The following is a 19745-nucleotide window of genomic DNA, read 5'->3' as shown; positions in this document are numbered from 1 at the left end:
AAGGTGAATAGTAGATATGATCACAAAGTCTGGAGAGTGTGAGACAAACGATAAGGGAATAGAGCCTGGGACAGCTGTGCCCACCTAGCCACGCAGTGCAGTGGGACCTGACCCACAGGAGAACATCCTGCTCCCCTACTGACCTCCACAGCCAGTCACACAGGGACATGCCTGAAGTTGGTGCAAAATCATGGCACAAAATGGTGGGCACTGTGGAGAAGGGACAATAGTGGGAAACATCTTGAACTCCTGGTGGTCTGTGCTAGGACTGCACTGGGTGGGGTAGGGACTGGGCTGAACTACCGCTGGAGGGAGTTAGGAGACAGGCACCTCACCTCTGGCAGTCAGCAGAACCAGAGCAAAAGAGATGAACACTGAAAAGAGGGCTCTACCCTGCAACCCGCTGATGATCAGGCTGGCTCAGGGTGGGTCAGAAAGAGCAAGACCTCCTGCTGGACAGGTGTCAAATTGAGGGACGGTGACACACACAAGAGTGGGCATCCTGTTGACTCAGCTCACTGATCTGGCATCCACCAACTCCTGAACAGTTGCTCCCAGCACCAGCAATCTGTGGGTTGGTGGCCACCACTTTAGGGGTCCACAACCCAGACAGTGTGGCATGGTATGGTTTGGGGCAGCACCCCTCCCCCAGCCTGGGGACTCTCATGCTGGGCACAATAGGCTCCGCCTTTCCATGACCTATTGTCACCTAGCCGGGCCTGTATCTATGGGTGAATTTTGAGTGCTTCCCCACAATGGTAGCTCCCCAGCAGTGGAAGGACACCACCAGGGGGATTCCCAGGCACTGGGTGGTCTCTGGCATCACCTCTCCCCTGGGATAGGGACTTTTGCACCAAGCATGATGGGCTCTACCCTTGAAGGCAGGGAGGGGCAGAAAAGCCATTTCCCTGTGCAACTGGAATGAATCTGTGGGGCCTTGGCACAGATCAATAGTTTACAGCCCAGTGACTGGGCCTGTCACACAGGCTTAGGTCATCTAGTAGGATCATAACTCTGGGGTCTGCTCTCCAAGTCCAGGCGGCTGCCAACAGTGGGGTTCATGGTCAGGGAAGGAAATCCTGGCCAGAGGTCCCAGCAGGTGCACCAAGTAACCCATCCTAACAGGAGCACTCTCACAAGTGTGGTGGAAGAACCCTGAGTGACATATTAGTGGCTCCCCCTAGCTGCTGATCAAGCAACCAGAGAAGCACACACATCCAGGCTGATAGGCAGCTGCTGATATCGGCCTTGCTCCTACCACTACTTTAAGGGAGAATAGGGTCCAAGTAACCCTCGAGAGTGGCAAGATCCTTCCTAAAGATCAGGGCATTAGTGTTCCTCACTCAGGGATCAGAAACCAGAACAGAGGCGACAGATTACCTCGATAACTGGCTCCTCCACTCAATCTACAACCAACAACAGAGAGGGTAACCCACAGCTCACTCCTTCACAAAGTCATGGAGATTAAATGATCTATTGCTGAATGACTGTTGGGTCAAGGAAGAGATTCAGATGGAGATTAAAAAAATCTTTGCGTCAAATGATCATGGGGACATAAGCTATCAAAATCTGTGGCATACAGCAAAAGCATTCCTGAGAGGAAAACTAGTAACATTAAATGCTCATGTCCAAAAGACAGAAAGCTCACAAATCAACAAACTAATAAACCATCGCAAGGAACTGGAAAAGGAAGAGAAAATTTTAAAAAAACCTTGAGAAGGACGGTACCCTCCCCAACTCATTCTATGAAGCCCATATCACCTTGATAGCAAAGCCAGGAAAGGATGCAACAAAAAAAGAAAAAACTACACACCAATATCCCTCATGAATATAGATGCAAAAATCTTCAACAAAACCTTAGCAAACTGAATCCAACAACACATCAAAAAAATAATTCATCATGACCAGGTGAGCTTTATCCCAGAGATGTAAGGCTAGTTAAACATATGCAGATCTGTAAATGTAATTCACCACAGAAATAAAAGCAAGAACAAAGACCAAGCGATTCTCTCAATAAATGCAGAGCAAGCATTTGATAAAGTGCAGCACACTTTTGTAATAAAGAACCCTTAACAAAATAGGTATAGATGGGACATTCCTTAAAATTATTAAGGCCATATATGACAAACCCACAGCCAACATCATACTGAATGGGGAAAAATTGAAAGCATTCCTGCTTAGACCTAGAACCAGACAAGGTTGCCCACTACCCCACTTTGATTCAACATAGGAATCCTAGCCAGAGAAATCAGACAAGAGAAAGGAATTAAGGGTGTCTGAATGCAAGCAGAAGAGGTCAAACTCTCACTCTTTGCTGATGATATGCTATTATACCTAGAAAATCCCAAGGATTCAGCCAAGAGACCTGTGGAATTGAGAAACGAATTCAGTAAGGTCTCAGGATACAACATTAATGCACACAAATCAGTGGCAGTCATATATGCCAGTAACAGTCAAGCCAAAAATCAAATCAAAGATGCAACACCTGTCACAATAGCATCAGAGAAAATTAAATATTTAGGAATATATTTAATAAACGAGGTCACAGAAATTAATAGGCAGAACTACAAAGCACTGAGAAAAGAAATTGTAGACAACGTGTACAGATGGAAATCTCTGCCATGCTCATGGATTGACAAAATCAATATTGTTAAATGTCCATTCTACCTAAAGTGATCAGCAGAACTAATGCAATACCTATCAAAATTCCACCATCATTCTTTACAGATTTGGAAAAAAGAATTCTACACTTCATCTGGAACCAGAGAAGACCTTGTATAGCCAAAGCCATCTTAAGCAAAAATAACAGATTGGGAGGCATCAGTCCACCAGATTTCAATCTTTACTATAAGGCTATGGTAACCAAAACAGTATGGTCCTGGCGGAAGAACAGAGATAGACCTTTGGAATAGGATGGAGATCCCAGATACAAAACCATCCTCATATTGTCATCTAATCTTTGACAAAGCAGACAAAAGTATACATTGGGGAAAAGAATCTCTATTCAATAAGTGGTGCTGGGAAAACTGGATATGCACATGCAGAAGACTGAAACTGGATCCCCACCTCTCAGCTCTCACAAAAATCAACCCACATGGATAACAAACTTAAACCTAAGGCACAAAACCTTAAGAATTCTCAAAGAAAATGTTGGGAAGACTCTTTTAGACATCAGCCTAGGTAAAGAATTTGTGAAAAAGATCCCCAAAGCAATCACAGCAGCAACAATAATGAATAATGGGACTTGATCAAATTAAAAAGCTTCTGCACAGGTAGGGAAACTATCGTTAGAGCAAATAGGCAACCTAAAGAATGGGAGAAAGTATTTGCTTTCTACACATCTAATACAGGGCTGATAACAAGAATCTATGTAGAAATTAAGAAAATCAAAAGAAAAAATCAAAGAACTCCATCAGTAAATAGGCAAAGGACATGAACAGAAACCATCCAAAAGAAGACAGTCTAATGCCCAGCAAACATACAAAAAAGTGCTCAACATCTCTAATCATTAGGGAAATGCAAATCAAAACTACAATGAGATACCATCTAACTCCAGTGAGAATGGCCTCTATCAAAAAGTCCCAAAATAACAAATGCTGGCATAGATGTGAAGAGATTGGAACATTCTTACACTGCTGGTGGGACTGCAAATTAGTGCAACCCCTGTAGAAAGTAATTTGGAGATACCTCAAAGTGCTAAAAATAGAAATGCCATTTGATCCAGCAATCCCACTGGTAGGCTTCTATCCAAAGGAAAAAAAAGACATTCTATAACAAAGACATCTGCACTCGAATGTTTATAGCAGCACAATTCACAATTGCAAATATGTGGAAAACAACCCAAATGCCCATCAATACTTGACTGGAGTAATAAAATGTGATATATGTATACCATGGAATACTACTCAACTATAAAAAAAAATGGTGGTCTAGCATCTCTTCTTATATTATAATGGATAGAGCTTGAGGCCACCCTTCAAAGTGAAGTATCACAAGGATGGACAAACATGCACCACTTGTACTCGCCATCAAACTGGTACTAACTGATCCACACTAGGTGCTCACATGGTAGTAATACTCACTGGGTGTCAGTCAGCTAGGGGGTGGAGGGGAGGGGCTGGAGCAAGTTGTGGGATAAACTCCCAGTTAATGGAGACAGGGCAACTGTATGGGTGAAGGACACGCTTGTGTCCCAGCTTAAGGAAGCCAAATGTATTTCATGTAACCAAAATGTTTGTATTCCCATACTATCCTGAATTAAAATAAATCCTGATCATCTTAAATGATAACATGATAATGTACAAGAATAAAGTTAGTTTCAAGATGATTGGGCACCTAGCTCAGAAAAAAAAAAAAGATTCAACGAAGAAATTAAAAGAGAAATAATTTCTTGAGACAAATTAAAATGGAAACACAATATACCAAAATTCATAGGATAGAAAAAACTGGTTCTTACAATGAAGTGTATACCATCACAAATAAAGAAACATCTCAACAACTTTATCAACAACAAAGATAAACAGCTTAGTGATAGCATCTCAGGATACAGAACCAGAAAGACACACACAAAGTATACTTTCACCACCGCAGCTGGCTCCCACATGCAAGAGCTACTAACTGGCCTGAATGTTGATAGGCATAACCCTTTACAATATCTAATGACACGGCACCCAACATTGGGGCAAGAGACAGGCTTCTTGCAATCTCTGCTACTATCATCACCCATCCCACCCTGCCTACCCAGGAGGCCATGAGCCTGCTCACCTGAACATTACACTGCTACTAACACCAACATTTGAGAAAGCCACAACACAACATAAAACTATCTCTGGAATACAATAAAAGTGGTTCTAAGGGAAACATTTAGCACATTAAATACCTACATGGAAGAGATCACAAATTAACAACTTGACATCACACGTAAAGACAATAGAAAAACTAGAGTAAATCAGAACCAAAACTAGCAGAAGAAAAGAAATAACAAAGATCAGAGTAAAGCTAAATGAATATGAGACCATAAAAACAATAGAAAGGATGAATGAAATGAGAAGTTGATTTTTTTTAAAGGGTAACAAAATGAATAGACCACAAGCTAGACTTACCGATAAAAGAGGGAATATCCAAGTAAAATTAGAAATGAAAAACATGACATTACAGCTGTTGTCACAGAAATTCAAAAGATTGTCAGAAAGCATTATGAACAACTATACATTCAGAAAACAGAAAACCTAGAGGAAATGGGTAAATTCTGGCAAAAAAATACAATCTTCAAAGATCAAACCAGGAAGAAATAGAATCCTGAGCGACTAATACCAAGTAATGAGATTGAATCAGTAATAAAAAATCTTCCAACAACAACAAAAGCCTGAAACCAGATGGATTCACAGCTTAATTCTATCAGACATACAAAGAAGTGGTATCAGTCCTACTGAAACACTTAAAAAAAAAATCAAGGATGAGGGAATCTTCCCTAGTTCGTTCTATTATGCCAATATCACAATGAAACAACAGCCAAGAAAGAACAAAACAAAACAAAAGAAAACTATAGACCCATGTCCATGATGAACTTAGTGTAAAAATCGTCAACAAAATACCAGCAAACTGAGTCCAAGGGCACAATCCTCATAGCCGCCCCCCCCCCCCCCCGCCCCGAGTCAGAGCTTCAAACATGTCCATTCCCCAGACAGTGTGCATCTCACTAATTATGTAGGTATACACCCATGCCCTCCCCCCTAACATCTCCCCAACACCCAATTGGTGTTATTACCAAATATGCAGTTAGGTGATGATCAGGGAAACCAGTTTGCTGGTTGAGTACACGTGGTGCTTATTTTTCCATTCGTGGGATAATTCACTTAGTAGAATGGGTTTCAACTCTATCCAGGAGAACATAAGAGATTCTATAACTTGTTTCTATGGCTACTGTTTGTTTTAGATCTTTAATCTCTACTGTTGTCATTATAGATTTATTTTTATTTGGGGGGGGGCAGGGATCTCTGCTTATAGGCAGAGAGAGAGTCCCTTTCTGGGGTTTAAGGAATTGTAGTTTAAATTTTTTGATGAGAGTTTTTTCCTGTTACATTAACCCCTAGACCATAGACACTGGACAGTGTGGGGGTCTGGTCTAGAGGGGTAGGACTATTAATGGCTGTGTGTATTGGGTTACCGTGTAGGGACTGACAATTGGAGCTGGAGTTTCCCGGGTGAAGTGTAACTTAGGTTTTAATGTAGAGCATCTAGAGCTGGAGGTCCAACCCTAAAACTCGGTAGTCCACAGGATATTAGTCCTGGACAGTCATGGCTGGGCATAGATCTTTGGGCAGCTTCCTTCTTTACTAGTTAGAGGAGGCCCATCATTATCTGCATAGTTCCCAACCCCAGCCCCCTCTGCAGTGAAAGGACAAAGATATTTGACAAATGAGGAAAATTGTCTCTGATTTTGTAGGGAGTCACAGGATAACACTTGACAGGCATCAAAACTGAGTACTAGTGGGAAAGAAGACATAGTTATATTAATAATAATTAGTGCTTCGGCTATGTTTTTTTTAAATGATGGAATAGAAACATCTCTAATAAACCTAGTCCCAGTCCACCAATTCCTAAGGGAATTAATATATATTTCTTCGCCAAGAGCATCCTCAGGCTTCAGTGGTGTGTAGGCCAGTCAGCTTCCTGGATGTGACTGGAGCAGTACCTGATGAGCTCTTCCTTTTCAGGTCAGTTGTAGTAGATCCTCAGGGTGTAAGTGGTCTGCCAACCCAGATCTGGAGCTGCCTTTTTAGCTCACCTGTGGTGAATCCACATTGTTATGTCTTTGCATTTTACTTTGAGGGCTGTTGGGGTAGTAAGTATAATAGTGAATGGCCCCTTTTTCTTGTCTTAAGTGGGATAGAATTTAAATCTTTTACCCGTATTTGATCCCCTAGTGAGAAGGGATGTATGGAAGTTGACAAGTTAATGGGGGCCCTCTCTTGATATCACTTAAGGCATTTTATGTCTTCCCTAGTCTCTCTATTACCCTATGAACTTCTAGTTCTCCCCATTCTTTCAGTGATCCAGGCAGGGACCTAGGGATGGCAAGAGGCCTAGTATATATCACTTTATAGGGTGAGTATCTTGTTCTTTTACTGGGGGTCTATCTGATTTTAAATAGGGTCATAGGGAGAGTTTAGACTCAGGTAAGGTTTGATGTTGGTATGTTTTTCCTAACTTTGCCTTTACGGTTTTGTTTATTTTTTCTACCTTTTCCAAACTCTGGTGCTTATAAGTGGCCTGTAGCTTCTAAGAGATTCCTAATTCCTTTGGAGGTCATCTGGACTACATCTGTTATGAAGGAAGTCCTGTTGTCTGAGCCAATCTGTAAGGGGAGTCCATACCAAGGGACTATTTTCCTTAATAGGACCCTCACTATCCCTCAAGTCTTTTTAGTCCTGTAAGGGAAAGCCTCAACCTGTTGTGAGTAGGTGCACACCAGTGCCAACAAATATCAATGCCCATTGTACCAAAGCAGCTCAGCAAAGTCTATTTGAAGGTTTTTGCATCACACAGTGCCCACTGTCTGAATTCCAGGAGGCACAGCTGGGCCTTGTTTCACATCGTGTTGATTGTAAATGGTGTTCTTTCAGTGACCATTTTCTTTATGAAAAGGACACTGACCTCTTCGTGATTTAGTCCATTTCCTCATCTCTGGTTCTTATTTTTGATTTCTCTTGTGTGGCCTGAGGTTCCCTACAAGGCAGCTGTGATCAGGCCAGCCTTTTTTTCTATCTCCCTCTTAGCCTCCCTCTTCTCCTCAACATCTCTGTTCACAAAAACCTTGTTTGTGACCTCTAAGAGCTGAGTGGCATCTATTCCTGCAAAGCCTTCCAGCTTCTGGAGCTCACAGTGTAGAGCTTTTCCAGCATCTCTACAAGTGTCAGGGCACAATGAAGAATGCTCTAGACCACAATCTCAGGCTGAAGGAAAAGGACAGACTCTTTTCATTTCAAAGAGCTCTCAAACCTCTCCAAGTCTCCATATTTACTATAGAGAAAGGTATTTGTGTTTATAGTAAAGAACATATAGATAAAATCTTTGGTGTCGTACAGTAAGCATATTGTTGTAAACAAGTCTATTTAGTGACATACATTAAACTTATAATTATTTTGTTATTTCCTTGTTTTTCCTTAAGATCATAAAAAAATGGGCAGGGACCCAACACCAGTCACGCTTCCATACATTCCAAAGCCTGCTGTGTGCAGCCAGCTGATGACAATCATATCCCAAATCCTGTTTGCAGAACTGTCAGATATCCACCTTTCTCGCAGTCCCTTCATCCAGGCCTTTATGCCTTTTCTAATATCCCCTGCACGTGGCACACATCACTTGCACTCTGACTCATGAAAGCAGTGTTGATCATTTGCTGAATTTTGAGGATGTCAGGGTCAAAAGGAGTATAAGTTTGATGGGTCTCACACAGTCTCATACAAGTTTCCTGGACACTCATCTGGCCCCTGTAGTATCTCAGTGATCTTGACTATATTTGTGACCTGCTGCCCCCCTTTGTGGATATATTGTAAGAGGGCCTCCCAATAGTCCCTGAGCTGTCTCATGTCATCACTATTGTTTGGGTCCCAAACCAGCTCTTCTGCTGGGAGTCGTTTTTGAGCATAAGTCTCAGGGTTTAGGATCCCCGGAAGGGTATTTTCTTATACCCACTTAGTAGTAGCCTGTAAGACACACCACCGTTATTTTGTGTTAAAAAGGGTCAGAAGGAGCTGTCTACATTTGGCCCATGTGAAGTTATGGGTCTGGAAGATAGACTGCACCAAATCTATCATCCCCTGGGGGCCTCTAAGTGTAGGGCAAGGTGTGATGTTTCCAATTTAACAGGTTAGTAGTTATGAAGGGTTGGTAAACCAAGGTGGGGTGACCCAGTTGAATTTGACCATCTTCTCTAACCTGTGCAGGACCTCCCTCAAGGGATATTGACCTCGTGGGTCGAATCCTGGGATGTAGGGCAAGAGTATTGGTGGACTAGGGGTTCCTCCAGAAGGAGGCGTCAGCATCAGTGGTCTCAAGCCATTGCTTAGAGAGAAGGGCAGAGCCTCTGGACTTAAACAAGACTGTTCCTTAGATTCTCCGAGGGCTCGCTACTGGAGTCTGAGCTCCAGGGTCCGAACTTGTCTCCTCTAGTGAGGGAGCCTGAGAAGAGGCCGGAGGGGTCAACTGCTTGGATGGCTGACGTCGGCTCCCCAGAGCATAGGGTGGAGGGAAATCAGGGGGTGAATTCCTCCAGGTCTCCTACGAGGATGGGTGTGCCTGAGGCCCCTTTTACTGGCCCTGGAAAGTCCCTAGTTAGCTTTTTTCTTCTTCCCTTCTTTGCTACTAGTACATGGAAAATGGGATTCTTAAGTCAAGGTGGGGGGTTCAGTACTAGTTGCAGGCAAGTATCGATATAGGTAATTGGTCGGGGTGACCTGGGTCCCCTGTCACTACGGTTCACACTGCCCGAGTGATATCCTTGTCTGGGGTGCCCTCTAGTGGCCACTCCACCCCCAAAGTAGGCCATTCTGCTTCATACAGTGTCCTCAGCTTGGGGGCGGGCGGGGGGCCTGTCATTTTAACCCCATAATCTCCAATAAATCTTCTCTTAAAGTTCTTAATCATGATCTCTGAGAAAGCGGGCTTTCCCTGACTTTCACCCATATTAGTTTCTAAAGTCCAGCTTTTACTGAGGCTCCTCAACACAAAGAGAAAGACAATTTCCGCTTCGTTCATCTCTGATCAGTCCCCTCGCGAGGATGTTTCAGGCCTCTCTTAGCATTGGCAGGCCGGTGATCCCGGCTATTACATTTCGTGCTTCCCTAAGCCGTGTGAGGTGGCCCTGGAACCGCGGATCAGAACTCAACACTCACTTAGACCGTATGAGGGGAAGGTCGGGACCCGCCCTCCGTGTCCATCTCATTTACACTTCACCCACTCACCATCCACACACTCTCTCCCAAACCTAAAGGAGATCGGTTGGTTTCTTGCCTCAAGCCATACTCGATACTCGGGAGTCAGCAGGCAGGGGGTCGGTGGCGTCGATCAGGAACCCATTTCCATTCAGTGAAATGGCTCTAAGGCCCCGGGGCTCCCTACGATGGTGCAGACGTCTGCCGAAGAGCCTTGTTCCTCCCCTGGTCCGAGCCCAGACTGGGTGCTTCTGGCGGGGGCTCTCGTTGTTGCAGTGAAACTCTCACTCGGTAGCAACAGTAGGCCTCAGGAGCGCTCTCAGTGGCAAGCGTCACCCAGGGTGGAATCCGGGACCCCCGCGGTGCAGCCAACTGGTAGGCAAGGCGCCCTGGGGCCCTTCAACCGAAAGCACTCCTGGCTGGCTCGCCAAAATGTTGCAAGATGAGAAGGGTCCCCTTACCCTAATGACTGACCCAGAGACCAGGTGAGGTAGAAGATCAGCATTCATTTATCAGTGAGGCTCAGAGGACAGGGTCCAAATTCTGAGCCACGAACAGAGTATAACAGACTTTTATGCATTTTTAGGAATGGTGAGGTGCACGCTTACAATGTTGCCATCTCTATTCCTAGTTGGAGCAGGGTCCTGAGCAGGTATATATGTCGGCCTTGAGTTTTTATCTTTTTGGTGTCAGTCTGCTGTTTATAAATAAATAAATTATAAAATTCATAAAATAAATTAGTAGTTTTAAAATCTAGATCCCTCTGTAACTTTCATGACATTACATCTTTTGTCCCTAGTACACAGTTGCCACAGAATTTTTCTCTGTTTCACAGGTCCCGGGGACTGCCACCACATTCTGTTTAAGAAGAGTAAAGCTAGAATCCCATTCTCTTCTGGACTGTAAGGCTTATGCTGCGAGTTTGCTGTTAGACTGATGGGTTTTCCTTTGTAATTTACTTGATCTTTTTATCTTACTTCCAAGATTTCAAATACCATCTTTTGTGTGGATCTAAATCTCTAGCAAATCCAGGGTAGTTTTTCTTCACCATTCCCCCCAGAAAGTTTTCCATGCTTTTTTCTTTCTCTTTTTCTCCATCAGGGATACCAATAATTCTTATATTTGGTCATCTTGAATGATGCCGTTATTCTTGAAGAATTTGTTCATTCTTCTTAATTATTTTCCTTCATTTTTGACTGACTAGGTTAGTTCAAAAGACTTGTCTTCAAATTCTGAAATAATTTTTTCTGCTTGGTCTAGTCTGTTGTTAAAACTTTCCACCTTTTCATTATTCTAAATTATTCTTTCATTTACAGGACTTCTGTCATTTTTTTTAAATCATACCTTTAGTAAACTTCTTTATTCATGACCTGAATTATTTTCTTTTTCTTTCTTTGTGTCAGTTTTCAACTTTTTCATTGATCTCACTGAGCTTACTTGTGATCCATATTTTGAATTCCATGTCTGACATTTCAAAATTTATTTTTGGTTGGAGTTCACTGCTAGAGAGCTGCTGTGATCTTTTGGGGTTTTGAAATAGCCGACATTTTTATATTTCCAGAATTCTTATGCTGGTTCACTCTCATCTGGACCATTGTCAATAAGCTCAAAACAGATAGCTGCAGTTCACCTATTTTCTGAAAGGACCTCTACCATTAATGTGGAGAAGCAGAGATACACTGCCTTTTCACTTATGCAGGTAGATACTGCCTGTGGTATTGCTGGTAATTTGGGTTGATTGGACCTCAGACCCTTAGAACTGTCTGTGTTCAGGTGCCATGATTGGTGGACTATGCTAAGTAATCTACAGATCCCAGGCCCTGAATGGTGTACTTGAGTTTGGGGTGGACTAAACTGAAATAAAGCTGCAAAACTGGCTTCAGCAGGAAGGATGTGGTTGTATTAGGAACTATCCTTCAAGGAAAGTAGGCTCCTTATAGAAGAAATAGGCAGCCCGTAGCTCAGGGAGATAACTGCCAGCCCTGCCCTCCTTCAGAGGAAGTCATAGCTTTGGTCCTTGGGGAACATGAAAGCACTTGCTGCTTCTTTATAGTGGGAAGGGAGTGAATCCCAAGCTTTATGGAATTCTGAATGTGGTAGGTGCTGTGTCATAGGAAGAACAGCTACTCTCAACTGCTCTGGCTAAATCATTTCCTGTGGACCTGATTCTGAGCAGACTCAGCCAAACTGTGTGTGTTTGGTGCCCTGGCAGAGTCAGAACAGTTGTTCCCAAATTCCTTGGCTTAATGGACTCTGTGAAACACTTATGAGTCCTGAAATAAAACTGCTATCCTGGGTGTGATAGGGGCTGTGTCAGAGGTGGGGTGGCATCTCCCAGTTGGCCTGACTTAATCATCCCCTATTACAAACAGTTTTTTTTTTATCCATTGTTGCCTCTATGGCAGTGGGCGGGAAGGAGAAGAGGGGGGAAAGTCTCCAAATACTGAGGAGCATCTCCACTGGGTGGGGTATGTACCACTTCAGATCATGAGCCATGCACTCTCTGGTGTGGGGCAGTGTGCATTCTGCCTTCCTCCGTCCTATAAAGCATTTATGGCACTTCCTAGTTCTCTTGGAGCATCCTGCCCCAGGAGTCAGAATTTTGAGAACACTGCTACGGTCCCGTGTTTCCCCATTCTTTTGTGGTTTTCACAGTCAAAGCAGGTGCTGTGGAATGTTTGTGTGGGATCCAGTGTCAACAAGACAGAGGGACTGAGACTTCCTCATTTGGATCGAGGCATCTAGCATGTATGCAGGCAATATGACACCTGTCATCTCAGCTTGGGTCCATGGAGAGGGGAATTTATCCTGCCTGGACCTGCAGCCCAATGCTCTTTTCCCAAGAAGCTCTCAGTTTGTCAGTGGCAGCAGTGCCTGGATTTGTCAGGACATAATGATCTCTCCTGTCATAGGTGTGACTGTCATAGATATGAAAGAAGGAAACCTACACTTTTTCTCAGGCTTTGAATACCTTCAGTAACCGTCTCCATTAGAATTTTTCTCCTTTTTCTGCTCTGCTACTTCTTTCCATAGGATTTCCCATAAGGGTAAGTTTTGTGTCCTTTTGCTCAATACTTTACCCAGACTATGCTTTCTCACCTAAGATTACTTTCTGTATTTGGGATGAACTGGAAACTGATGTCTTTAGTTGGCCATCTTGCCTGGCTCCCCACATTCTAGTTACTATTTTTTTTAATTGCAGCCATTAAAGTTTTCAACCTCACATTTTCTAATTGGCTCCATTTTATAATTTATAAGTCTTTGTTAATATTATATATTTTTTGTGACATTGTTCTGGTCACCTTTTGTTCTTTCTCCTTGTTTTTCTTTAGCTCTGGGAGAATAGTTAAAAAAATATTTTAAACTATTTGTCTAGTAAGCCCAATGCCTGTGATTTCTCAGTGATATTTTTTGTTACCTTTTTTTTAATGTTATACGTGGGTCATACTGTCTTGTTTCTTTGAATATAGTGGGTGCTGGTCAAGTAAACTTGACTGCATTACGGAATGCCCAGATTAAGTATTATTTCTGGGTGTGTCTATGAGGGTGTTTCCAGATGAGTTAGCTTTTGAATTGATAGTTTTAGTAAGTAGATCACCGTTCCCAAAATGGGTGGGTATTATACAGTTCCTAGAGGGCCTGATTATATCCTTTTAGCTTCCTGACTGACTGACTGAGTTGAAGTATTTGTTCTACTCTTGGACTGGAACTTACACTATTGGCACCTTTGGTTCAGGCCTTTAAATTCAGACTGAAACTGCATTACCAGATTTCCTGAATTTCCAGGTTGCTGGTGGCAGGCTATATGACTGCTTGGCTCCCATAAGTATGTAAGCTGATTTGTAATAATTAATATTGATATTATATATTCATATATATGCATATATTTTATCGTATGTGTGTATCTGTGTATATATCATATATACATTCTGTTCTGCTCTATTTATATATATACTATTTGCTCTATTTCTTTGGAAAATGCTGAGTAATACACATATATTGTAAGTTGTTGCTAAAGGCTAGACACGTTATTTTATTTTTTATTCAGGTAGAGCTGACAAATAAAAATTTTATATATTCATGGCATACAAGGTGTTGTTTTAATACATAATATGTATACAGTGTGAAGTGGTGAATCAAGCTAATTAATCAACTCATATATTTAAACATTTTTTGTGAGAACATTGAAGATGTACTTCCTTAGCAATTGTGAAGTATTAATTTATTAGTATTACATCTAGCCCCCATAGAAAACAATAAATTTCCTGAATGTATTTTTCTAACTGAAACTTTATAACTTATTTAAAGAATTACACTGTGGCAAGTCTAGCCATTAGCTTTGTTCCTTTCCCACAAATTTGTTTCTTCTTGTGAGTTGTAGTTTGTGTAATTTGTTTGACAAGTGACTTTTCTAAATTATTTTTGTAAAGACAGTAGACTTTCTTTTGTAGTTTTGAAGGCTTTGTTCCATTAGTTTAATGGACAGTACGTAAATTGACAGAAATTACTAGAACCAAAACTGAGGAAGAGAATTTCTCCCAATTATTTAAGAATGGCTCTCTGCTGGGCACTCCTTCCATACTTAGCCTATTTATCTACAACTCTGGTTTGGCCTACACTTATTTTATTTTATCATTTCATTTTATTTTATTTTAATTAATTAATTTTTTATTTTTGTGCAGCCTAAAGATTAGCTAGAGATGCAAATTTAAGTCATCTTAAATATTTTCTGAGTATGCATTTTAACCCTTAGATGTATATGGTTTTCTAGGTTCTTCATTATATGTGACACCTTTTCAAATTTCTTATTTCCCAAAGGATCCATATTTCCTTCCCAGGCTTTCAGTGTGTTTGCCAAAGTGCTTTTTTTTCTTTTTTCTTTATTTCCAAAAGCAGCAGAGGCTTGTTCTTTTAATATTTCTGTAGAATGTCCTCTACTTAGTTGATTTTCCAGCCTAAGAAAATTCTGAATTGGGAAAAAAGGCAAGTTTTCTGTCAGTCCTCCAAGAAGCCCATAAAACAGGTTAAATCAGACAAACTCAAGTCCTGATTAGAGAAGACCTATTTGCCCCACTTTAGAACCAGGCCTACACTGCAAACAAAAGTTGCCATATGGAAGACCATCTACTGCACTGGACAGCATGATGGGACAAAAGTAAATTAAATTGTCACAAAGTTCTCCTACCATGTTTTAATCACTTTGTTTTTCATTAACAATTTGCTTACTTTCTATGAATTTTTGACTATGTTTTAGAGTTCTGACAATGTTGAGTCTGGAAGTGTTTTTAGTGTTTTTTTAGTGTTTCTGTGAGGAGATGGGCCCTTGGAGTACTTTACTCTGACATTTTTACTGATGTCTTTCTGAATTCACCAGTTATGATCTTAAAATATTTTTAATGTTGTAAAATACACATAACACAAAATTTACTATGTTAACTATTTTAGGTGTGCAGTTAAGTGTCAATAAATACCTTCATAATGTTGTGCAACAGTTACCACCACCATCTCCATAACTCCTTATCTTGCAAAATTAAAACTCTTTATCCATTAAATAATAACTATTTCCCCTCCCAGCCCCTGGGAATCAGTGTTACACTTTCAGATTCCACCCATTTTTTTAGAGACAGTGTCTCACCATGTTGCCCAGGCTAGAGTGCACTAGCTATTCACAAGTGTGATCACAGCACACTATAACCTTAAATTCCATGCTTCAAGTAATCCTTCTGCCTCAGCCTACCAATTAACTGAGACTACAGGCATGCACCTGGGCCCAGCTTTCACCTATTTTTAATCCACATCCAAAAAATGCCTCATGTTCCTGAGAACAGAGGTGTCAGCTTACTCAGGTTCTTATCTCCAATTCTGAGCATGGTATCTGGCACTTAAAGGTCTCTGAATGATTACTATGAGATCTATGCAGATATCAGTGAATGGATAGGTGGACAGATGGACAGCTAGAAGGACAGGTGAACCAGTGGACACAGAGGTAGCTTATCAGTGTGGCCCTGATGACACAACAAATTGATATTTTGAGGAGAGAAATCAGATTCCTTTGTAGTATTTTGTTCATGAAGTTTGTCCAGAAAAAAAAAAAAAAAGAGTAAATCAAACAGTGATAATCTTCAAGTGAAAAACAAATACCTATGATTCAGAATAAACCAGAAAGGCCCAACACGATAAGGAGAGAAGGAACTCTGTCTGAATGATTCAAGTGTCCCAAGGTCCTTGTGATTTGAAAGGGATATGTGTAGAGACTGAGATAGTTTGATAGGACTAGCATGAACAAAGCCACTGTCACATGTTCCACATAAGAAGACATATATGTAAGACTACCAGTCGGCATGATTACACCAATCCGCATGGAGCTATAATTCCATAGTGATAAGTTGGCTTTCTGTGTATACCCTTCTCTATTTGTTAGGTTAGGTACACTTATTACTTTCAACCAGATATTATTGATCAACATCACATCTTCAATGTGGTTATGGGGTAACTTGGAGTGAAGGAGAGTGTGGGCATCACATTTGTAACTGGACTTTTTACTCAAGTGGATAGAATTACTCAAACAGAGATGACCCTTTCCTTCTAATCCACCCAACCTGCTAAGCAGGGCAATTTAAAGTAAAGAAAAATATAAATAAGTGCTGGTAGTCCTCTGCATGTATGCTGTCAAAACATCCCCTTTCTGAAAGCATTAAATTTTACTTCTATGATCTTCACAGAGGTCATACAGGCTTACTATTTTGAGACATGCTGCTGAACCACAATCACTTGGTTGAATACTCACTATTCATTAAGTTTCATCCACAAGGACATTTTATTCTTCTTTTATCAGCTTACTATGTAGGAACTTGGTACTTATTCATATATTTGCCTGGAATTGTCCAATTTCAGGGCTCATATATAAAACTTCACCTACAACTCCAATAATTATATCTATCAGTTTTTAGAAGGAAAAAAGAAATGCCAGAAAATGAAAGTGAAGTAGGGAAGACAGAGTGTCAAAAAAAAAAAAAAAAAAAAAAGACTGGTTATTTCCAATTTGAAAATGTGGTGGTGTAAAGTTTTGTGTAGACACAATTTTGTGAAAGGGACATATATGCAAAGTAATCTTGAAATACAGAAGGAGACAAGGAGCCAAAGAACAAGGCAGACAAATCCAGTTTGTTGGTAGAAAGTGACTTATTAGGGAATGTATCAACAAAAACCTGGTGTTAAGCAGTAACAATACAGGTTTATCTCACCACTGTTACCCTCCACCCACCCCATACCTACAGCTTATAACTGTAGGGAAAGAGTTAACAATTAAAGCCTACTTCAGAGCAGGCAAAAATGATATTTACACAATAGCCTGTAAATTGTGTGCACATGAAGATTGCATTGATCTAAAAGCAGGATTTATTGCAAGTACATGTTTTTCCACTAAAGAGAGTAAACAAACTATAAATTAAGAGACATTCTCAGGACTGGGTCTTATCAGAAGTCAATATGGCAGGTTAAAATCCAAGATGTAGTCACTTTTTAAAAATTTCAATAGATTTAGGGGGCACACATGAAGTTTTGTTATGTGGATACATTGCACGGGGTGAAGACAGAGCTTTTGGTATAGCTGTTATCCAAAAAATGTACATTGTACCTACTAGACACTGTTTCATTCACCATTCATTCATCATCCCCTCCCACACAGTCCCCTTTTAAATTTCCCGTCTCTATTACTCTATACCATGTGTCCTGTGTAGCCATCGTTTAGCACCCACTTACAAATGAGAACATACAGGTTTTTGATTTTTCACTGCTAAGTTACTCTACTTATAATTGTCTTCAGTTCTGTCCAATTGATGCAAAAGACATTATTTCATTCTAGTATTCCATATTGTGTGTGTGTGTGTGTGTGTATTGAGAGAGAGAAAGAGAGAAAACAATCACATTTTCTCTTTTTTCCTAATTTCAAAACACTAAGGGGGTACAAATGTATTTTTTACATGAATAGCTTTTATATTGCTTAAGTAGGAGCTTTTTTTGTGCCCATCACCCAAATAATGTTCACTGTGCCCAGGAGATAAGTTTTTAATCCTCCACTCCTTCCCCTCCCATTTCTTGATTTCCAATGCCCTTTACATCTCTTTGTGTCCATGTGTACCCATTGATTAGTTCTCAGTTATTAGAGAGTACATGTGGTGTTTGTTTTTCAATTTCTGAGATACTTCACTTACTATAGTAGTCTCCAGTCCCATCAAAGTTGTTGCATATGACATTATTTCATTCCTTTCTATGGCTGAGTAGTATTCCATGGTATACCTATAATAATACCACATTTTGTTAATCTATGTATGAATGGGTGGGTTGATTCCACATCTTTGCAATTGTGATTTGTGCTGTAATAAGCATTCAAGTACAGGAGTCTTTCTGACAAAATCACTTCTTTTCCTTTGGATATATACACAATAATGGTATTGCTGTGTCAAATAATAAGTCTTCATTTATTTCTTTTGAGGACTTTCCATTATGTTTTCCATAGAGGTTGTGCTAATTTGCAGTCCCACCAATAGGGTATAAGTGTTCCTTTCTCTGTGCATCAGTGCCAGTATCTATTGTTTTATGACTATTTAAATAATTGCCATTCTGACAGGAGTAAGATGATATCTCATGTGGATTTCATTTGCATTTCCCAGGTATTAGCAATCACATTTTCTTTATTCATAGATAGGTTGCTGGGTACTTAGATCGATTCTATATGTTTGCGATTCCGGTTTATGCTGTAACAAACATATGAGTGCAGGTAACTTTGGGATTTAATGAGTTTTTTTTTCTTTAAGTAGATGCCATTAGTGGGATTTTTGAATCAAACGGTAGATCTACTTCTATTCTTTGAAAAACTAATATACTGATTTCCAAAAAGGCTGCATTACAACAAATAGTATAAAGTATTTATTCAGTTTTCACTATGTTTGCAACAATTTATTCTTGTTTGAGTTCTTAATAATGGGGATTCTGACTCAATTGATGATTTTATTAATAATTTGATTCCTCTGATGTAAAAATTTGTAAATATTTTTATATCTTCTTTTGCAAAATGTCTACGTGTAATTTTCACTGTTTCAGTTAAGGTATTTTTTTTATCTTTTAGTATATTACATATTTTATTTTATTTTTTGGGGGGGTTTTTGTTTTTGTTTTTGTTCTTTATTTCAGCTCATCTTGGGGGTACATAAGTTCAGGTTATATACATTGACCATGTCCTGCCCATCCCCCTGAGTCAGAGCCTCAAGCGTATCCATTCTCTAGACAGTGCGATTGGCACTCACCATGTAGTCATACCTCCATCCCCTCCCCCCCGACTTCCCACCCCCCACTTTCCCGAGGCAGCACCTTCAAACATGACCATTCCCCAGAGGGTGCGCAATGCACTCATCATGTAGGCATACACTCATCCCCTCCCCCCACCTCCTGTCTCAGTGTGATATCCAATTGGTATCCTTCCCCAATGTGCATTTAGGTGATGATCATGGAAATCAATTATCTGGTGAGTACATGTGATGCTGGTTTTTCCATTCTTTGGATACTTCACTAAATATAATGGGTTCCAATTCTCTCCAGGAGAACCAAAGAGATGTCGTATCATCGTTATTTCTTATAGCTGAGTAATACTCCATGGTATACATATACCACAGTTTACTAATCCATTCGTGGATTGATGGGCATTTGGGTTGTTTCCACATCTTTGCAATTGTGAATTGTGCTGCTATAAACATTCAGGTACAGGTGTCTTTGTTATAGAATGACTTTTGTTCTTCTGGGTAGATGCCCAAT

The sequence above is a fragment of the Lemur catta genome, chromosome Y, assembly GCF_020740605.2.
Source record: "Lemur catta isolate mLemCat1 chromosome Y, mLemCat1.pri, whole genome shotgun sequence".
NCBI classification, from domain to species: domain Eukaryota; kingdom Metazoa; phylum Chordata; class Mammalia; order Primates; family Lemuridae; genus Lemur; species Lemur catta.
Note: the sequence above shows the minus strand (reverse complement) of the source record.